The sequence below is a fragment of the Dermacentor albipictus genome, chromosome 1, assembly GCF_038994185.2.
Source record: "Dermacentor albipictus isolate Rhodes 1998 colony chromosome 1, USDA_Dalb.pri_finalv2, whole genome shotgun sequence".
Lineage (NCBI taxonomy): Eukaryota > Metazoa > Arthropoda > Arachnida > Ixodida > Ixodidae > Dermacentor > Dermacentor albipictus.
In genome coordinates this window covers 459,769,812-459,791,306 of record NC_091821.1, presented here as the reverse complement: position 1 = coordinate 459,791,306, position 21,495 = coordinate 459,769,812, and the positions used below count along the sequence as shown (strand labels likewise).

Here is a 21,495-nt window from a genome sequence, read left to right as displayed (position 1 = left end):
GCGAACGTTTGTTTTTTATCACGTACCATGATCGGGGTGCATTACTGCTTTTTCTCAAGGTCTGATTTCGCTTGCTATTTCGCTCGCTTGCATATGCGTTTTGACATTGCAACGCGATTTTGCAAATGTAAAGTCGCAAGAAAAATCGTGCCATGTGATACTGCGCCTCTCACGCCAGCAGCCGAAACGAGTATTGTCTATTAAATAGCGCTCGCAAGCATAAAATTAGCTTCGTCAGCATAAGATATTGCTCATCACACACGCCAGTGTTATCCTGATCGTACCAAATGCTAAGGCTACACACTAAGTAGCCGTCAAATCAGCACAGCCGTGACAAATCTCTTTTAAATGTTCAGCAGCTCATCCGGCCATGACCGCTTGCCTTGCATAAGCTGTGAAACGTGAACGTGTTGCAGGATTTACAAAACAAACCGTTCTCACAAATACGATTACAGAAGCTGATCCGCTTTACTCCCGTGACAGCTGTGATCCATTTCTTTCGCCGTTCTAGTTCATAAGGCCTGCCAGGAAACATCTAGCAATTTGTCCCGGGCTGGCCTTCGTGGATATGAGTCTTATACAGCTGTATCGCCGGTTCCACTTCTTTTTCGCACCTCCGTAACCCATGAAGCGCATGCCACTGCACTGTCGGAAGACGTATCTGAAAAAAGGGGGAGGGCTAATTACTAAGCAAAATGACCCCAACAGGGGTCGACACGACGTGCAGCGCGCGTGAATACGCTTTGAGCTGGCCGAGCCGCGGCTGCCACCTTCCCAGTGCTGTCGCATCGCTGCGGCAGATAGCACCATAGTAGCCGCAAACGCGACTGTACGCAGCCTAAGTGCCGCTCTTCAATGAACCTCTCGCCAACATGGATGGGTCACTCTATAAGTGCGAGGATGTGCGGCAGACGCGGATACAGTTTTTAGCGTTCGCAGGCACTGGCGCGCCAAGCTTCTCGCCTTAGAGAATATGCAGGAGCCTGTCGGCATTGCCGTTAGATGGCGCAGCGTGTCTAAAAAGAAACGCAACAGCGGCGTGCATTTGCCGCGAGACGCGTTTCTCAACGTTCGCACGCAGTCGCGTGCTGTGCATTGCGGGGGCTACGCGCAGGCTTCCCGACGGCAGCACCAGATACTTTTTTTTATTTCTGTTTTTTCTGTTCGTATGCTAGATGCGCTTGTCACCTTTTACGCCCAAATAGTTAATAGAATCCGAATCACTCCGCTGTAAGCTCCGCCCAAACGGACGAACACAATATTAGCAGCACATCGTGATCAGTCTATAGGCTTAAAATGTATTAATGAAAACGTCCTCAAAGGTTGTTTTAGTACCTTGTTGTTCCAATATTTCCTGTTCTAAAGCGACTACTACAATATATTAGAACATGTCCGGTCACAGCGTGCCATTATTATTGTGTAATAGATCTTAATGCCACCTTTGATTCTTTTAATAGGATTTGACAAGAAGGAATGAAAAACAATATTAGTCTTTTTTTACCTTGCGCTGTTTCTTTGCCATGAGCAGATGACTGACTTGATAAACTGGAATCTCTAGAGGCTGTATAGGTTTCTAAGGCTCGAATGCAGTCTAGCAAGGTCATCTGAAGCTGAGCCAATGTGCCTTGAAGCTGGATTTCTAAACAGCAGCAGCATTTTCAACAAATGTTCGTAGTTATGGACACCGTAATGACCAATCATCGTAATGATCATGTTCAGTTCTACAAACTTTATTTGCAAGATGCAATTTCTTTACGAATGCTTGAAAATGTTATCACTGGCAGAATTTGAAACACTCAACTAATGGCGTGTAACATTTTAATGTCACTGTAACTGCCTAAACACCTATCCTGCATATTGTTACGATTCCTAAAGGTTGCACTCGTCTGCTATCATATTTAGGGAATCACAAGAGATTGACTCAGTTTGAAATATGCAGTGTATTTACTGACATTGCCAAATGATGAATATTTTATGGATGGACTGGTCTTGCAGGTATATGCTCAAGCCATCACCATTTCTGAAATAGCTATGCCATCTCTGTAGTAAATGGAGATTTCAATTTACCATAGTAAATCAAAAATATACATGTAAAATAAGTTCTATGTCATTGCAGCTGCGCCTTTGCAGTGCTCCAGTTAGCTAATGAAGGTAAAACTCTACCTAAATTACATCCTCTATTCGTTTCTTTGAATGCTAAGTGATAGCTACTTTGCCAATTATGAGGAGGCTGATGCCATCTGTCAATCACAAGCTAATCAAGAGAAAAGCCGTTTCAAAACTTTCGGAAGAGACGACACTTACGCTGGTTGGTGATTTCTAGGTACAACACATTCAGTTACATATAATGTAAGTATTCAAGGAAAACAGACAAGATAATTTCTCTTGCAACCTGTCAATGTTAGCACCACGGTAATAAAAATGAAAGGTTTTAATAGTTTTCGCTGAGACTAGTTTACTACTGTCGTTCGTGTTGTCAAGCGATAATGCAGTGCTTTTTGCTGTCATACTGTAAACCAAAGCGTTCACTAAAAGTTGCTTCATTTCACATGAGCTTTCTACATGCCTACTGTTTTTACAGTAAGAAGACATGCTGTAGGATTCAGATCAGCAACCTGCTTTCCCACAACATGAGCCTGCAATAATTTTAATGCCTTAAGTGCACTAAAATGTCAAGGTGAAACTTGAAATGAAGGGACGACTGACACTGTCTGACGTAGTGGGGTGACAGAGGCATGAGGCCTGAGGAAACGCATCGAGAACATTTGAAGAATCCAAGCCGGCTAAAGTAGTTAAAGCGTATGCACTTTGCAACCTCTTCCCACTGCCACCATAGTGCACCAAAATCTGGTTCTGTGTATTGTCAGCCGCCGAAGGCGGGACGGTGTCTTTTCCGCTTTTATGTTCAAGTGGGCTTCTGTATTCATGGAAGACAGAAGTGCAAAAAAAGACTGAAGAGGGCTCAACTTCAACTTCTGCGTGCCGTGCCTCAAGTGACTGACAAAACTAGCATTTTCGCCTGTTTTTTCAATGAAGTGTGCTTCCACAAACCAATGAGACGGACGAGCACCGCTAAGCTAAAAAAGCTGCCGCGTGTTGAGTGCTGTGAACAGTATTAGCCATTTGTGAGACTCGACACCTCCCGGGACTGGTGGTGGCGCGAGCGTGTCTGTTTTCCTTTTTTTATATAGAGTTGCATTTAGAAACAATGAAAACTGTTAAGTATTCTCGTTCTTAAATTGTGTGATGATGGAAGTTTGACTAAATCATGTTCTGCCTTTTCTGTGGTAGAACGTACAGTCTGTTCAGATTTTAGTTGTAAACAAGCTTCAGTTTTATTTTTGCAGCTATTGTTTCAGCAGTGCGCGAAACTGTGCTGGTTGTTGGATTTTTATAAGGGAATTTAGCAAGACTATGCAAGAGACGAGGTCTGCCTGTCGTCTTCACTTCCTCCTGTCCAGTTCTGTCCGATTCTCTTCCAAGTCTTTTCCTTGTACTTGCTCCTCAAATGCTGTACACACTTTCACTTGTGTTTTCCCTGCCAAACTGAAGGCAACTTGTGATGTCTTGCATGAGATGTATAGTGCTGGAGTCCATTTTCCTTTGTGGAACTTATTATTGTGTTAATTTCTTATTGGTGCCGTTTCATGTGCCTGATCTTTGTCCACATTTAGTTTATGGGGCTTTCCTTGCACATGCTAGTACCCGATTTCAAATTCTTCTGTGCAATATTAGTCTTGTATTCAAAATTTTAACTTATTCCTGCGAGAAACATATGTGGTTTTTGAGGGAATTTATATGCATCCGTTCTAACTTATATACTGATGCCTTTTAACCTTCTTGGAATATCGTGCACCATTTGTGCATATTAATTTATTGTTGGGCACTTTGTTTTTATACTGTGCAGTAAATTACAATGATGGTTAAAAAGTGCTTCTTCAAAAACAACTGTTCATGCTGATTATCTTGCTTAGTGCACTTTTAGCAAGCATGCAATATCTGCCACATCACGTGGATTAGTGATTAATTTTAGTAGGCTGTGCGCTTCACAGTCAAGATGTGCCAGGAAACCCATATCACCACCTTTCTTGTATTGTGGACGTCCATTTTAGTGTAAAGATGTATCGTTGATGTATGTGCTTTAGTCTATTGCGCAAACCTGCAGGCTGCCGTACGGCAAAACGCCGCGGGAAAGAAGGTAAGAAAAGAAAGACGTGGGCGTGGGAGAGCAACAAGCGAAAAAGAAAACGGCTATAAAAATTCGCATTTTACGATGATTTTATCAATATATTTAGAAGCGTGTAATGGTCTTACAAACTCCTCCTATAAGAGAGCATTTTATAACCTACTTTAGTCAGGATTGCAGTACTTCTTGACATAGTTATATCCGCCGCACATTGGCAAAGAGATAGAACCGTTTATCACCTTCTAAATGGACTGTATGGATCTTCTTGCGCCTATTTGAGACGTTCATTTTGTCTTGGCGAATAGGTATGGAACAGCCTTTTATTTCTGTTGTGAATCTCTGTTATGCTAGGTGAAATACCCTGGCTTCTTTCACGGTCTGAAAAACACTTTTATGCAAGACGTATCGAGCAACAAGAAGCTATATTGGGAGTTTCTAATGTTATTCTAGAATTCTTTCATTGACAATGTTAATGTGATTTCAATATTTGACCAGTTAATTAATAATTAAGACTAATTATCTAATTAAGTAAGTGTAATTCACTAGATACTGAGGCGCAATGCAACAAAAAAATAACCAGAGTATCTCCAAACGACGGCATCAACACTACCTTGCTTCAGTCAACCTACACTGTAAAAAAATTCCGTAATTTTACGGAGGATTTCTGTCATTATACGGAGAACTGCAGATAAAAATACGGAAAGTATGCCATATTTCAAAAATACGGCAAAATCTGCCGTTAATATACGGAAGGTGCTCTCCGTATTCAGCTTTACGGACATTTTCACTGTAATCATATAACGGCTATACACTGTTTTGGACGAAAGAGAGAGAATTCCGTATTTTTCTCATGTGGACATCCGTATATTGTGAGAAAATTTAAGCTGTCTGAATGAGCGCTCGTACTCATAAAGTTTCAGCTAACAATACTTTATTGAACACGCAAACTGTACGCATTATGAAGTTGCGTACAAAATGTGAGAGCTAGCCTTCTACCAAAAGCTGCAATAACAGATCGTATAAATATATATACGCATCTTCTATTCCGGTCGCAGTTTGCCGCGCATATGGGCTTAGTAACGCTGATCATATTCGCAAATGTATGCGTGTTCTCGCAATGTTCTCAAATTAAGCGCTTCGTAGTTAATAACACAGCATATATGTTTAAGTGAATGAAGAGCCGGGGACATACGTGCATACGTAAACAAGCTTGCGGCACTCAGGTGCTGGTGCACTGGGAATGACATTGGTGCTCTATACGCCAAAAATTGTGCGCACTCTAAATCAGTACCGAAACGCAGGGAGTGGTATAATGACCGTAACTGCGTTTACATTTGGCAATAAATGGTCTCGAAGGGGACTGGCGGCCTATAGATCAAAGTACAACGGTCGGAGGAAATTTTCGACTGCGGCAAGCAATTAACCCAAGTGTCAAAGGGCACTGCTGAACTGCAATGTAGTTGGTTGAACTCATTCCCATGATATTTACAAAATATCTCGTCTCTGACAATAACTGCCCATTCATTGAGACAAATCGATTACGCATAATCTTCACTGTTCATGTGTTAATTCTTGCGGTAAGATGTAATCGCAAACATTTGGCGCTTCATCTTGAAACAAGACCGGTAAGCGCGCTCGTTCTTGTACGGTAGAATAAAGAACGCGAACATGCACCGACATGTATGTAAACTACTGGAAGGTGACTGAAGATGAAGGACCTATTACCGTGCTAGTACTGTGTATACTGTCAAAAAGAAGAAAAAAATATTTCGGAAAGAAAGAATGCCCAGTGTCGAGATGTAACGATTCAAGCGTTATTTCTTTTTGACCTAGAATGCAACACCATTAGTTCCACGTGCTTTATGCATGGGTAATGTTATGACACAACTCATTATTTACCCGTTCATTACATGCACCAACCCGCCCAAATTATCACTGTACTCGAGCTTATGGACGCATCGCAGTGCACTGCTTTGCACTTCATTGTAGCACAGGGGTTTGCTATCGCCAGTAGCGAATGATTTGGTTGACCTCCCTGCCTTTCTGCCTTTTGAATTCTCTCTCCCTTTGTATAAAACGCACTAACTTGTGGGAGAGAAAGCGTTCTCCTCTTTTAGAATTCAATTAACTGTCAAGCAATTATATTGCAGTTCCAGTAACTAGAGCACAAATGCGAAAACGAAACCGATTCTGTTCGGTTCTCCGCGCTCAGAGTGCGGCACCAGGGGGCAGCGCGCGCTGCGCGTCGGTTAGGAGTGGCAGACGGAGATGCACATGTGTACTCAGCCGGCATTTTTCGAGTCGTGTTGTAAATGTAGTTAATTCGCCGTAAATATCTCTTGATTTGTACTCAAGGGTGGAGCAAGACCCCAAGGAAGAGAGATTGACGCATCGGGAGCGAAGAACAGAAACGATGGATGGTTACGCTGCTTGGGTCTCGGCACGTTCGAATTGGCAAAGTTCCGAATTTGTTGCTGTGTTGTGTACGCTTGTGCGCTCGTTATTTGCCGTGATCGCGCGGAGATATTTGCGCTGGATGTCTTTCACTTCGTGTACAAAACTCTGCTCGCTGCGGCATCGAAGAAGTTGTCCTGTGTTTGGGTGCACGTATGCGCTTGGACACGGATAGCCTGCTTGCTCTCAACGGGTGTTCAACAGTCTACGCGTGCTCGTAACTTGCTCATGAGGTAAGCCCATTTTAATCTTATTTGGTTTGCATAACGTAGGTGTTAAAATGATGTGCGGTAAGCCGGTGTCGCGAACAGAAATATTGTTTCAAAAGACCACTATGCAACGTCTTAGGGCAAAAATCACGCATGAATGGGGAAAGGGATCAACCTATCTTTTCAGATCGATTCCAGTCGTAGCGCGTTTGGCTCTATCGCAATTTCCGTGAGGTACTTCTAACCTTTTGTTCACTCGCGTTAAAAGCGTAGAATAAAACTGCGTTCAGTTGAGCTCTTGTATTGACGCTTGTATTGGCTTGAGAGCATACTGTATCCGATACAAGAACTTCTGTTAAAATACGGAAATAAGCGTTCGAGGCAATAGCAGTCGCTCACTACCTGTGATCGTTACTTTCTTGCTTGGGTGCACGTTTTAATTGTGACCAGAAAAAAACGTCTTGCTGCACCGTTTGCGGTGCAGCAAGACGTGTTCCTTCGAATGATGTCTGGGCAGTCAAGGCATTCGTGCCACTAAGCAAGCAGTAAACGGGGTATCAGTGCGAAAAAATTTGGACATACAAGAGAAGCGAATGGTATCATCATAGACTCTTTTATTTGACGAATAATTCAGTTTTATTACTAAAGCGGAGAGTGGATATGCATGAAAGTCAGATTGTATTGATACTCAGCAAAAACAAGGTAACTTATCATTACTAATCAATCCTTTTCTTTTACTGAAAGGCAAGTTGCTATTGTGCTGGAGCTGAGAAGAGGTCTGCTGCCTGCAATGGGTCCATCTCTCTCAAGTTATTGCAGTATTATAGCTCTCAAGGTGAGTGGATTTTTTTTTCTCATAGCTATTTGCCACCTGAATCATGACCGTTTACTTAGCTGTGTAGGTGATCACTGTTAGTGACATTGGATTGCTGGTGGACCAGCACTCCTTTATGATTGCAACGCACATGACAGAGTGCAGCTGTGGCAGTATGCAAAGGCGTTAATCTATAAGCCAAATTAGGTGCTTTGAGGTAATATGTTAATATATTGATGACATTGGATTGTGGTCTAGCAGGCAAAAATGCTAAACAAAAAGAAATTTTAATTTGCACTTGGTAAGATGTGCAAGCAATTCAGGCTGTTATACATGAAATGGGACATTTGTAGATGTCTTCTACAGTGCTGCAGTCCTGAATTGCTTCAGAGTTGAGTGATACCACTATAATTTCTCTGTAGAGCATGCAGCACAGTTTAGCATTGGGGGAGGCTGCCATCAACAGGCGTCTACTTACTGTGAAGTTCAAATGAGGTGTTACTGTTAGGGTGACTATATATAATTTATGGTTTAATTCTAGTCTTGTGTCAGGCCGACATAGTTTACCCACTTGGTTAAACAATAGAGAGGTAATATCTATGTATACAAGTATTACCCATTCATTTATGCCATTTAGACAATGGCAGAAATGCGTGGGTAATACTTGTGTACATAGACAATACATCACTATTGTTTAACCAAGCGGTGCCCCTGCATGCTAAATTTTACAGGGCTATTATTAAGTAATGTCAGCTTTTGTTGTAACATTAAGGCACCTTTTATATTATTACAGATTACCACCATTGTGCACCATCATAGTGTCATATTTACACTAAATGTATTTGACTTTGCTATAAAACCTTGCACAGCGGTGCATCATGAAATTTTTTTTTATAGTTTCTGGCCTCAGAATGCACTTCACGTTATATTTTTGTTTGCAACAAGACTATAATGCAGGTTTCTCTCCTTATGTTTTGTGGCACTTCAAACTGCGGCGAGCTAAACCACTGGGCAGCAATACTGGATACGCTACTGCGTGTGGAGCTGTCTTCAAACACACACAAGGAATACATAATTGCTTTTTTAGCACAAAACAACGGACACAAGAAAGACGACAGAACAAGGCGCTACTCTCAACTGACATCACTTTATTGCGTCCCTCCTTTGTAGACAGCAGAATCTAGAAGAACATTTGCTGTGAACACCATGTGCAGGAACCACCAACATCTGATCAAAAAAGCACACTCAATTCAATTCAATTCAATTCAGTTTATTCGGACATACAGATAGTACAGAATGTCCACGAGGCGCGACAAAAGGAGGCAACAATGCCTCCTGACAGGGTATTGACAATGCCTCCTGACAGGGTATCATGCGACAGAATCCAAAAAAAAACATATTGAGCACTTTACAAGGTTAAAGAAAGCACACTAATGCACTGTGACCCCAATTACTGTATGAAGAAAACTTCCGATAACTCTCTGGAGGTGGTATCACGGCTCTTTTTTCAAAATCGTAGCATCACGAAACATTGCGAACCTAAGCGATCCATACCAACAGGCACAGGTTCCCATTTGGCTCAACATTGTAAAATATGGAAGTGCAAAGCCATGTTTCGTGATACTACGATTTTGAAAAAGTGCTGTGATACCACCGCCTGAGAGTTATCGGAAGCTTTCTTCATACAGTCATTGGGGTCACAGTGCATTAGTGTGCCTTCTTTAACCTTGTGCAGTGCTCAATATGGTTTTTTGGATCCCGTCGCATGAGTACGCTCTTGTGATTGGTTGTTGGTGGTCTCTGCACATGGTGCTCACTGCGGATGTTCTTCTAGATTCTACTATTTATAAAGGAGCGACGCAATAAAGTGATGTCAGTTGAGTGTAGCGCCTTGTGCTGGTCGTCTTTCTTGTGTCCATTGTTTTGCGCTTAACAAAGTATTTATGGATTCACACCAACTAGCCCGCCAACACATTGTGTTGCGGGCACTTCTGAAGTACTGTCTGTCCAATAACCTTGGTGGCATGGAAGCGCCGTCCACTTCTATGCGTTGCTTTCTGTTTCATTGTGGCATCACATCACATTATAATCATAATGTGTATGTACTTTTTCCAAGAGACCCATATTCCTGTCCTTGTGTTATATTTGCTGTCGCATTATTTATGTGCAAATGACGAGTGCTCCAAGCTCCATTTTATCGCAAAGTAAACTACTGGTACCTAAACAGTTCTGTATATCAGAAAACCAAAGCTGAACTGCCGAACAGTACCAAGCGGCAGCCGTAGTGCAGTGTCAAGTAGTCAGATTTTTTTGGTCATGCAGAGGTACACAGGATAGCTCTTTATTACTTGCTGAATAATTAAGCTGTGCGAAAACTAAGTATTTATGTAGCTTCAACCACATGCTATTGGTCATTGCTCCTGCCCTCATCAAATGTAGAAGATTATCACGGCATTTCCTATTCTCTTTTTCCTTAATACAGTGGGATTACTGCATGCATAAGTAGGAAACGGATCACATAGGCAATCAAAAGCCAACATTGTGTAAACTTGGAACATTGATTGTACAGTTTGATGACCCAGAATAAGTAGAAATACACCATAAATGATTGACAATTATCTTTTACTTGACACAGGGCTAAAGCATACAGTAAGCATACTGTATGCTCATACGGTGTCACATCAATTTAAATTTTAGTGTAGCTTTACAGTGTACGCTTCTATTGTTGCATTCTGTCAGAGGAATGGTAATGTTTCGCGTGTATAGCAACTAGACTGTCTATATACAGAAGTAAAAATGTGTGAACTGTATTTTTTGATGATTTGATAGAATGTGTAGCACAATAAAGCTATACAATCAACGCACAGTGATGTGACTTTCTCTGCACATGTTGCAGGTTCAAAAAAAGTGTGGTGGAAGCTGTTGCCAAGGTTCCGACCAGAAAAGACAGCCAGTATAAAAGGGTCCACGCCACTGATCTCTACTACAGGGAATGAACAGCACATCGAGCGCCCTCGACTGAAGCCGGCCTTGTCCCGGAAGTTGGCGCTTGACAACTTTGCGGCAGCACTTTGTTGCACGGGTGTGTAGCATTTCTTCCCCTAACATGCCTGCCTGATGTGCCATAAACTACCCAAGCAGTGTTTCGAGGTGTCCAGAATTTTTCCATTGTAGTGTCTACAGTGTCGCTAACATAAGTGGCGTGCAATGGAAACACTCGTAAATCAGAAAAAACTTGATGTAAGAGAACACTATCGTATACGGGTTCAGATTGTCATAAAAGTGCTTAGCAGACATGTAGATACCTCCTAAAATGTGAAAAACCACAAAGAAAAGTTTTTCGGCAGCAATATTATCTGATCGCACGCACTAGTTAGTCCACCATATGCCCTGCTTCCAGGACAAGCGACTGCATGACATCGCATTTCCACTGGCTTCACCTGCATCTGGTGCGGTGTGCTGCATCCAGCGAAACATGTTAGAAATCAGTGGTGCACAATGTTTTCTGTCCCCTTTCTCGACGCCTACTGAACACATGTTAAACTGTTTCCAAAGCAGACAAACAGAGGGAAAGGGTTCTGAACACATTGCATTTTAAAGTGGCTGGTACTGGCTAACGCAAGTACTGTGGCATAGTAGATTTGCACCAGGCAACCTGGGTGCCCAAAAAGGCTGCTGTTTACTTGCAAATGGCCAACATATTGTGAGCATGTTGAAGTTCTTTTTTTATTCTCATCGCTTATTTAGCTAACGGAGGCAGCTTTCGCAACTGAAGAAGCCTTGGAAGCATGAAACACTTCACAAAACCAGCTTCAATATATCGTGTCTGCATCACAATTTCATGGCTGCATGAGTGAACCCTCTGGTTAACATGTAAGAGAGTTCATGATGTTTGCCATGCATTATCCACTTTATTTACAGGTCAACCCTATCTTGAGATTTAAGCTGATGTTGCGTTTAGAGAAATTATGGCCGAGAGCCAGCTTTTGCGAATACAGATTGAGCTTGACAGATTAAACGCCAGAACAAGTCGTTGAGGATTTCAGATCAAGAATCTTCAAAGGCCAGTTCATTTAGTGGTGTTAATATTCTGCTCGAAGTTGTTGATTGTTACGTTCATATGGTGCCCAAGCATTGCGGTAACAACTTCACTTGGAGTACATAGCAAGGGTGTATTCGATGTAAGCTGCTGGCTTTTTTTCTGTGTTTTCAAAAACTGGTTTCTTGTTCAGTTTAAATTTTCAAATTTTGCATTGTTTATTAGGTGTTGTGTCTTGTTTCCTTTTCCTGCAGCTTCTTAGTTAAACATCTGAATAGTGAACACAACTTGACCTTTTGCTTGATTGCCTAGATTACATGCCCTCGATGCAAAACTATTACACTTCAAAACTGCTTGTACCATACTGAAAGAATAACTTGAAGCAGCCATAGCCACCAATAACACGCAAGAGATGATTATGAAAATTTTAATATTGTTTTTTGATCTACAGGGTGTCTTAACTATCATGCACCAAGATTTAGAAATATGTAAATGCCATGTAACTAGACAAAATGAAGGTAATGTTTGCCATCGCCTGGAGATACTCTGATTATATTGTGCATTCTGCGTAGTTACATAATTCTTAATTAGTTATTAAATATCCCAAATAATTAAATGAAATGTGTCAATGAAAAGTTGTAGAGCAATATGAAAGCCTCCTGATACACTTTTTTGTTACTGTTACTCATTGTGTGCTACATAAAAGTGTTTTTCCAAGGAATAAGCCTGCGAATACACATAAAGTGTCTTGAGTGGCCAGTCATGTGTCAGTTTTGTGGTGCAAAGCCACGAATACAACATAAATGGGTTCTTTTAAGAAAAAGACTTAGCTCAGCAAATTATCTTTCTTTGTGCAGCCTGTGGAGACAAGGTTTCTTAGACATGGCCGTGGCCCTCAAGGAAGATGCCGAGGCCACAGGCAGTTCCTCCAGTGACCGTGAAAAGGTCCCCTGGGGCACAAGTCTGGTTTGGCACCCCCACCTTTCTCCTGCAGCTTTTCTGTCTACTAAGCTAACCAGGTAGGTCAATGATGGCAAAGGGAAAAAAGAATCAACAGCATCAAACACAGAACTTGCTCAAGCTCAATGCATTTTTGGTGTGAAGTTTTTCCCTTATCATTTATCAGAAAATGGGTAATAAGTATATGATATGGTCTTCATACGGACACCTCTTTCCCACAGAGAATTAGCAGTAAAAAAAGCAGCTTATGAAGGCTTGAATATTAGCTATGATGATGTGGCATAGATAGGATAATGATTATGAATGTTTCTAATGAAGGCAGTGGTAGTAGAGTGAATAATCAAAGTTTTTATATAGATTGAAAGACATTTCGTTCCAATGCCAGAATTTTAAATCATCCCAAATAATTCTTGCATTTTATAGTCTTCATTTTATAGTTCTTGATGCTTGCTTCTTGCTGACATCATTCTTATGCTGCATAATTCACCTGTTATAAATTCCCTATTTCCCCCATTCAAGCAACTTTACATTCATCATAAGAAACCTCGTAGATGAGTTCCAGAAACTTGCTGATGAGATTAGGGGGCGGCGTGTACCCCAGGCTGAGATATGCATTCAAGAGCCTCATATCTTGCAAATGTTAGAAATACTCCTGCTAAGCAAGTTCTTGGTGTCATACAAGGTTATTTGCGAATACGAATTTGCCTAAATTTAGAAAACAGTCAATATAAAACATGTCAAGCGATATCGCTGACAATACACACACATTCCAACTGAACTAAATACAAATAAATATAGCACCCAATGCAGAATCATTGGCATGATGCCATTCTTTCAGTGGAATAAAATCTGTCCTGCATTGTAAATCTGGAATCCTTTATAATCCAGGCTACTAAATACTTATGAGGGTTGTAGCGTAAAATATGCATGTATTTATTCCTCGTTTCTTTACTTTAGGACCCGATAATGCTTAAACAGCAGTGAAAGAACTGAGATCACAGTACCTAATACTTTATATTGCTCCAGAAATCCGTTTCTCTGCCGATCGCAGCATTCGACACTAACAAGAAGGCACAGAACACTTAGGGTGGTGCTATTCACTTTGATTGTTTGGGAACGAAACCCATAATGTACATGTTATGGCCCTACGTGTCATTACGTTTGAACAACAATAAGGTAGGGGGTTTGCACTTTGCAAAACTGCATGGAGGTTTTCACTGTGTGCAATTAAAATTAGGAACCTTCCCAGCTCATACTAAGTGCATTCTCCAAAGCTTTAGGTTATACAGGTGCACTACTTTACACAGAACACACTCTTTTCCCTCGTCACGGCTCACACTCTTAGGCAGAGTTACACCCTTTGAAGTGCCCCTTCTTCCACACAACGATAATTGTCATCTGCCTTTATGCATTTTCTTTCTTTAGCGCTGCGAGCCCTGTGCTTTCCAGTAACGAACGGCATGCGCGTTATCAGCATGATAGCATTCTCGACAACAAAGTAGCGGGCGTGGCGTCTTCAAGAAAGGAAACGCATCAAGGCAAATAACGATTATTGTTGTGTGGCAGAAGGGGCACTCCAAAGGGTGTAACTTTGCCTAAGAGTGCAGGTGGTGATTCAGATTCTTCATAGGTGTTTCATTGTACGGGATGGCACATCGCGCTTCACTTATTTGCAGAATATTGCATTCCAATTCTGTCATATGAGATAAATCCATTAAAGAGCTTTAGCTTGCCCTAAATTTATTACAGCTGTGTACTGGTAAACTGGCCGCAGCTTGCAGTGCTTGTGGAAAAACCATTGTAACTGCCATATTATATGTAACTGCTAGTGCACAGGCATCGGCAGCAGCAATGGTTAGGGTACACTTGTTTCTTCTATTCTGGGGTATGCATCCTCCACCAGAAAGTAGTTTTTTTCGTCTTCCTCTTCTACCACATTGGAATGTGAAATGGGGTGTAATTTGTAGGATATACTCTTGCATAAACTTCATGAGCATTTATTCTTGTCTGTGCCACAGATCATTGTTGCTACCACTGTAAAAGCAGGGTGCCTGTTTACAGCACCCATAGGGAACAATCTGTGAATCTTTAACAAACAGTAAGGATAATGAATAATCGAATAATTTTTAGTAATTTTCAACAAATTTAGCACTCCTTGCTTTCCACTACGGCGTTTTTCAAACTCTAATATTGGCACAAGGTTTGAGTGCAGGATGCCATTTTGTGTGAAAGAGTACACTTGTGCGCATAACACCTCATCGTCAACATTCTGCTGCACAGAATGTCGTTAGCTTTCGTATGCATTGGTCACAATCTCACAAACCGGTTGCTCCTTTGTTAGTTGGAATGTAGCATTTATGTAAAGCACATTTGATGTTCTAACAAAAAGCATTGTGCCCTCTTATCCCCTAATTCTCCTCACTTGATGCCTAGTGTTGTAATAGCATGGTTGACACCATGAGAGTCAGTGTGGTGAATAATTGTGTCTGGTGGAGTAGGGGGTGTACGTTAACTTAAGCAACTTTTCCAGATGACTTGGATCAGTATTGTGGAATGCTGTTTTTTTTTCAATCACTGTTACCAAGTTTCACTTTTGTTGTGGCAACAAGTATAATGTAGTTCGCTAGCACTCCTGCCAACACATATAATATGCAGGCATCTGTGTTGAAAAAAAGACCAGCTAATGGTTTGCCAGGAGCTAAGGTCCATTTAGACCATTAAATTTTGAACTTACACCGGTGGAAATAACTGGTGAATGAAAGCACACCCAGGAGAACTGAAGCAAGACTGCGAGTCGGCCTAGTTGGAACAAATTCATCTTGAAACTTATTGTGCGCAACAAACAGGGACGAAGAATAGAAGAAACACAAGGACGAGCGCTTAACATTGTGTTTCTTCTATTCTTCGTCCCTGTTTGTTGCGCACAATAAGTTTCAAGAAGAGCAGGAGAACTGACCATAATATTTTCTTTCATTATAACATGGCTGAAGCTTTGAACTCCATTTGAACTGGCTTGTTTAAAAAATGACCCATTTCCTTGTTCAAGTAAGACAAAGGTTCCACAGGAAGACAGAAACTTGAAGCCGTCAACAGCAGCATGAATATAAACAGCACTCGACGTTTTGCAATCTTGCACCTGGTTATATTAGCCATTCAATTTTTTTCCACAGGCGGTTCTTTACTGTTTTATGATCATATCCAGTTTAATTTTAATGTCCCTATTTTTTAATATTTGGTTAATATGTATTTTCTTCATCGGCTTTCAACAAAATATATATTCATAATGTGCCTTCACTTACCATTTGCAGTGATCTTAACCAGATGCATCTTGATACAAAATTTATTTTCCTTAATTCTTCGTTTTCCTTTTCCAAAATTGCAAACTGTTTATCTTGATACCTATTTTGTCTTCTTGGAAGATTGGTTCTACTGGATTAATGACTGCATACATGTGTACATCGTTTTCTGTTTTGGTCACCCCTACTCTTGGCAAGTACTGACAGCATTGCTCATACCCGCTCCATCACAATCACCACTGCTAAGCACACCCTTCCTTCCTTTATTTTAACACTTTGGCTTCTCTTGACTTATTATATGCACCAGTTACTTTTCCCCCAATGAGGCTAGGGGCCAGTGAGATATGCACAATCCCACAACACAGCCAAGGAAAACATTTGCTACCCTCATGACAAGCACCTATGTCGAAATGTTGGCTACAGCAACATCCCTTGTGCCAACAATGTTGATCTACTTACATGTTTTTCTAACACAGAAGTTACTGCTTTGTCGTGTTCTGTGATTAAACTTTTTTGCCGCTTTCTTTAGGATGGATATTCACGAATACTATTTGTTTCTCCTAACAGCAGCAAGTTTATCCTTGCAAGTGTTTGGAGTCAAGAACAACTTTCACCAGGAAGAAGTGCAAGACGAGTGATTGAAGAAAATAAAGTTGCTTCTGTGATCTAAGAACTTGAGGACTGAAATGTTGCACCTTTTTGTATATATGCTATGCAGTGCATTCATATCACAAAGTGCAAAGTGTTTTATCTCTGCAGCCATGTCAGTGTGTTGGCAGGACAATTTTCTCAATGGTGACCTGCTGCTTTGACTATGAGCTGCCTTCATGACATTTGCAATAAAGGAGATGTACTATCGTGGACAAAAGTACCCTGGAAGTGCGAGCGTTGACCAAATTGCATTTCTGCTCAAGACCGCTGAAAACAGTGGGTCACGTATGCACATTCCGAACGCAGATGGTGGCACGGCTGATCCCAGCAAATAACACACCAATGAAATTCGGTCGACTCTCGCACGTCCTGGGCAATTTTGTGGCCGATGGCACATTCTTCGAATGGATATGCTCTGCATGATGAAATACGGGAAGCACCTGTACTTTAACGGATATAGTACAGATTTAGTATACGGAGTCTTTCGTTTTCTGAATACGGCAAGCACCTGTTCTTTAACGGTTATAGCACAGATTCAGCATACGGTGTGTTCCGTTTTCTGAATACGAGAAGCACCGTACTTTAATGATTATAGTACAGATTCAGAATACAGAGTCTTCCGTTTTTTAGATACAGAAGCACTCGTATCTTGTATTACGGTCTCTTTTTTTACAGTTGTCCGTTCTACGGAAATGACCGTTCTTAATTTACGGAAGAGTGTTCGGTCACAAATTACCAGCAAATTTTCTGTAAAGTAAGGCAAATTTTTTTTACAGTGTAGGAGTGGCAGACGGAGATGCACATGTGTTGTCAGCCGGCATTTTTTCGAGTTGTGTTGTAAATGTTGTTAATTCGCCGTAAATATCTCTTGATTTGTGCTCAAGAGTGGAGCAAGACCCCAAGGAAGAGAGATTGACGCATCGGGAGCGAAGAACAGCAACGATGGATGGTTACGCTGCTTGGGTCTCGGCACGTTCGAATTGGCAAAGTTCCGAATTTGTCGCTGTGTTGTGTACGCTTGTGCGCTCGTCATTTGCCGTCATCGCGCGGATATATTTGCGCTGGATGTCTTTCACTTCGTGTACAAAACTCTGCACGCTGCGGCATCGAAGAAGTTGTCCTGTGTTTGAGTGCACGTATGCGCTTGGACACGGATAGCCTGCTTGCTCTCAACGGGTGTTCAACAGTCTACGCGCGGTCGTAACTTGCTCATGAGGTAAGCCCATTTTAATCTTATTTGGTTTGCATAACGTAGGTGTTAAAATGATGTGCGGTAAGCCGGTGTCGCGAACAGAAATATTGTTTCAAAAGACCACTATGCAACGTCTTAGGGCAAAAAATGACGCATGAATGGGGGAAAGGGATCACCCTATCTTTTCAGATCGATTCCAGTCGTAGCGCGATTGGCTCGATCGCAATTTCCGTGAGGTACTTCTAACCTTTTGTTCACTCGCGTTAAAAGCGTAGAATAAAACAGCGTTCAGTTGAGCTCTTGTATTGACGCGTGTATTGGCTTGAGAGCATACTGTATCCGATACACGAACTTCTGTTAAAAATACGGAAATAAACGTTTGAGGCAATAGCAGTCGCTCACTACCTGTGATCATTACTTTCTTGCTTGGGTGCACGTTTTAATTGTGACCAGAAAAAAAAAGTTCTTTGCTCTGGCTGCCCTGCTGTGTTTCCTCGGTGCAACTTTTTTGCGGTGCAGCAAGACGTGTTGCTTCGAATGATGCCTGGGCAGACAAGGCATTCGTGTCAGTAAGCAAGCAGTAAACGGGGTATCAGTGCGAAAAAAATTTGGACATACAAGAGAAGCGAATGGTATCATCATAGACTCTTTTATTTGACGAATAATTCAGTTGTATTACTAAAGCGGAGAGTGGATATGCATGAAAGCCAGATTGTATTGATACTCAGCAAAAACAAGGTAACTTCTCATTACTAATCAATCCTTTTTTTTTACTGAAAGGCAAGTTGCTGTTGTGCTGGAGCTGAGAAGAGGTCTGCCGCCTGCAATGGGTCCATCTCTCTCAAGTTATTGCAGTATTGTAGCTCACAAGGTGAGTGGATTTTTTTTTTCTCTTAGCTGTTTGCCACTTGAATCATGCCCATTTACTTAGCTGTGTAGGTGATCACTGTTAGTGACATTGGAGTGCTGGTGGACCAGCATTCCTTTATGATTGTAACGCATATGACAGAGTGCAGCTGTGGCAGTATGCAAAGGTGTTAATCTATAAGCCAAATTAGGTTCTTTGAGGTAATATGTGAATATATTGATGACATTGGATTGTGGTCTAGCAGGCAAAAAATGCTAAACAAGAAGAAAGTTTAATTTCCACTTGGTAAGATGTGCAAGCAATTCAGGCTGTTATGCATGAAATGGGACATTTGTAGATGTCTTCTACAGTGCTGCAGTCCTGAATCGCTTCAGAGTTCAGTGATACCACTATAATTTCTCTGTAGAGCATGCAGCACAGTTTAGCATTGGGGGGAGGCTGGCATCAACAGGCGTCTACTTACTGTGAAGTTCAAGTGATGTGTTACTGTTAGGGTGACTATATAATTTATGGTTTAATTCTAATCTTGTGTCAGGCAGACATAGTTTACCCACTTGGTTAAACAATAGAGATGTAATATCTATGTATACAAGTATTACCCATTCATTTATGCCATTTAGACAATGGCAGAAATGCGTGGGTAATACTTGTGTACATAGACAATACATCACTATTGTTTAACCAAGCGGTGCCCCTGCATGCTAAATTTTACAGGGCTATTATTAAGTAATGTCAGCTTTTGTTGTAACATTAAGGCACCTTTTATATTATTACAGATTACCACGATTGTGCACCATCATAGTGTGATATTTGCACTAAATGTATTTGACTTTGCTATAAAACCCTGCACAGCGGTGCATCATGAAATTTTTTTTTATAGTTTCTGGCCTCAGAATGAACTTCATGTTATATTTTTGTTTGCAACAAGACTATAATGCAGGTTTCTCTCCTTATGTTTTGTGGCACTTCAAACTGCGGCGAGCTAAACCACTGGGCAGCAATACTGGAATCGCTACTGCGTGTGGAGCTGTCTTCGAACACACACAAGGAATACATCATTGCTTTTTTAGCACAAAACAACGGACACAAGAAAGACGACAGAACAAGGCGCTACTCTCAACTGACATCACTTTATTGCGTCCCTCCTTTGTAGACAGCAGAATCTAGAATTACATGCGCTGTGAACACCATGTACAGGAACCACCAACATCTGATCAAAAAAGCACACTCATGCGACAGAATAAAAAAAAATGGCTGTGGCTTAGGTAAGGTTAAGCCCAGGATGCGAAGCATACTAGCCTTTATTTTAGTTGTTGAACCACTGTTTAGCCTGGTGAACTGCTGTTGCTTGGCTATATTTGGTTCGGCTAGACGAAGAAACAACTCATGCATTACTTCTTCGCCTTCAAGAGTGGAACGCGACAGCGTTCCCGTCGACCCGCCAAGGGGTGTAAGACAATGGGCTACAGGGCAGCGACTACGCGCCCCGCATTGGACGCGGTGAGCGTCGAGCAAAGCAGCGTTCGGCGCGGCAACGAAATGTGCGCCTGAGCAAGAGACGCACGCCTTAGAAACAGCGCGTTTCTAAGGCAACACCGCATTCACTAGAGGCGCTTTTGTACCGCTTTGAAGCGTTGTACTCGTGGCTCAGTGGTAGCGTCTCCGTCCCACACTCCGGAGACCCTGGTTCGATTCCCACCCAGCCCGTCTTGCAAGAGTTGAGCCAAAGCCACTTCTCCTCTGTCGTGACGTCACGGTGTCACGTGATTTCATGGTCACCGCCGCGCCTGAGGAGCTGGGTTGAGCCCTCGTAATATGCTTCGCATAAAAAAAACATATTGAGCACTGTACAAGGTTAAAGAAAGCACACTAATGCACTGTGACCCCAATGACTGTATGAAGAAAAACTTCCGATAACTCTCTGGCGGTGGTATCACGGCTCTTTTTCAAAATCGTAGTATCACGAAACATTGCGAACCTAAGCGATCCATACCAACAGGCACAGGTTCCCAATTGGCTCAACATTGTAAAATATGGAAGTGCAAGGCCATGTTTTGTGATACTACGATTTTGAAAAAGTGCTGTGATACCACCGCCCGAGAGTTATCGGAAGCTTTCTTCATACAGTCATTGGGGTCACAGTGCATTAGTGTGCCTTCTTTAACCTTATGCAGTGCTCAATATGGTTTTTTGGATCCCGTCGCATGAGTACGCTCTTGTGATTGGTTGTTGGTGGTCTCTGCACATGGTGCTCACTGCGCATGTTCTTCTAGATTCTACTATTTATAAAGGAGCGACGCAACAAAGTGATGTCAGTTGAGTGTAGCGCCTTGTGCCGGTCGTCTTTCTTGTGTCCATTGTTTTGCGCTTAACAAAGTATTTATGGATTCACACCGACTAGCCTGCCAACACATTGTGTTGCGGGCACTTCTGAAGTACTGTCTATCCAATAACCTTGGTGGCATGGAAGCGCCGTCCACTTCTATGCGTTGCTTTCTGTTTCATTGTGGCATCACATCACATTATAATCATAATGTGTATGTACTTTTTCCAAGAGACCCATATTCCTATCCTTTTGTTATATTTGCTGTCGCATTATTTATGTGCAAATGACCAGTGCTCCAAGCTCCATTTTATCGCAAAGTAAACTACTGGTACCTAAACAGTTCTGTATATCAGAAAACCAAAGCTGAACTGCCGCACAGTACCAAGCGGCAGCCTTAGTGCAGTGTCAAGTAGTCAGATTTTATTGGTCATGCAGAGGTGCACAAGATAGCTCTTTATTACTTGCTGAATAATTAAGCTGTGTGAAAACTGAGTATTTAT

At 41.7% G+C, this 21,495-nt stretch overlaps 1 long non-coding RNA gene across 1 annotated transcript; it reads left to right on the top strand.

The window, feature by feature from the left end:
- The first annotated feature begins 10,596 nt into the window (after nt 1-10,596).
- Nucleotides 10,597-16,700, top strand: LOC135902812 (uncharacterized). Its single transcript, XR_011514122.1, has 3 exons — nt 10,597-10,745; nt 12,560-12,721; nt 16,529-16,700. It is a non-coding gene; the product is annotated as an uncharacterized lncRNA (long non-coding RNA).
- The last annotated feature ends 4,795 nt before the right edge of the window (nt 16,701-21,495 follow it).